Raw genomic sequence first — 1,631 nt, 5'->3', positions numbered from 1 at the left:
ATTGTCCCAGTGAAATCTCTCTAACGTTTGTGAGAACTATCCCAGGTCTCTTAGTCGTCTGTGGTGCGACGATATTAACATTCAAGTGTAGAAAATTCATTTGCACCGCCTGACATACTTCCGTGTGTGCTACTCCCAGCAGGTTTCTCTATACAGAGCTCCACACACATTGGTTGCAAACCTCAAGGTGATGTAATTCCAGTATAGTAATCCTATAGCGACTGCATCAAATACACACCTTTTTTGATATAGGTCCGAATTATCCTTTAAATAACATCGATTTTTGTTGTCGTGTATAGGCCTTGAACGGGCAACGGCCTTGCCGCAGTGGATACACCGGTTCCCGTCAGATCACCGAAGTTAAGCGCCGTCGGGCGTGGCCGGCACTTGGCTGGGTGACCATCCGGGCCGCCATGGGCTGTTGCCATTTTTCGGGGTGCACTCAGCGTCGTGATGCCAACTGAGGAGCTACTCGACCGAATAGTAGCGGCTCCGGTCAAGGAAAACCATCGTAACGACCGGGAGAGCGGTGTGCTGACCACACGCCCCTCCTATCCACATCCTCATCTGAGGATGACACGGCGGTCGGATAGTCCCGATGGGCCACTTGTGGCCTGATGACGGAGTGCTTTTGCTTGCTTGTATAGGCCTTGAAGCAAATTAAATTTAGCAGTGGTCATATCGAAGCTGAGTTATAGCTAGTACATATTGGCGGTGCAAGTGAAGACCTGCTTAACAGCTTTTACACCCAATACAGCGGTGATTCTACTTAACACAAACCCTTTGTAGGTTCTGTAGATATGTGGCATCAAATGTTTATGAAATCCTCATCTGATTCTGGTAAGCAACTGCAATTTTACGTTGTTCCAACTGATTACCCCTTAACCTTTAATAAGGTCTCTAAGTCAAATGGGGCTCTAGCTAAGGCACCATTTGGTAATGATTGAGGCTAGGATGTAAACGACCTAGAAATCACCATAATATACATAAAAATGCTTTTATGGCCAAAAATTTACAAAAGTATGCACAATAACATAAAAATATGACTTAACAACATTAAAAAGAGACAAAATTTCCGTTGAGAAATAAATTAGCAAGTCAGTTTATCATATTGAAGTATTTGTTTGAGAATAAAAGGCACATGAGAATCAAGCTAAACTACGGAGTTTGATGTTTTAGTACGCTTTTTATTAGCATTATCAGAACACAGTCACCCTATAATTTTTTGTACATCCTCACTTTTATATGAGTTCTGAGTTCCAATGTTATAATGAATACCTAGATGCAAATTTTCAAATAAAATACATTTCATATCGTCAACCAAGGAACTTCTTTCTACTTCACCTGACACAAGAAGAGCATATTTAAAATGGACAACGTCGTTTGAATCTAAACCTGAAAGATTAAGAGAGGACGGTACACAAAACAAAATACTGAAATGAAACAGAGTTTATAACACACCCTTCGTTTTTTATAACACGTTTTCCATTTTCTGTGACACTTCTTTTCCCACTTTATCATAAACAGCTTCTAACTCACTCAAAACTGTTTCATTTGATCTATGTGCTTCATTACTGGCACTTCTGACTGCTCCAAAGCTGTTGTGGCAATAGGAATATATCCAATACTTG

The 1,631-nt window shown here is 41.0% G+C and overlaps 1 pseudogene; it reads left to right on the top strand.

The window, feature by feature from the left end:
- The first annotated feature begins 309 nt into the window (after window positions 1-309).
- Window positions 310-427, top strand: LOC126427443 (5S ribosomal RNA; annotated as a pseudogene).
- The last annotated feature ends 1,204 nt before the right edge of the window (window positions 428-1,631 follow it).

The sequence above is a fragment of the Schistocerca serialis genome, chromosome 1 (assembly GCF_023864345.2).
Source record: "Schistocerca serialis cubense isolate TAMUIC-IGC-003099 chromosome 1, iqSchSeri2.2, whole genome shotgun sequence".
NCBI classification, from domain to species: domain Eukaryota; kingdom Metazoa; phylum Arthropoda; class Insecta; order Orthoptera; family Acrididae; genus Schistocerca; species Schistocerca serialis.
Note: the sequence above shows the minus strand (reverse complement) of the source record. Positions and strands in the feature narration are given on the sequence as shown.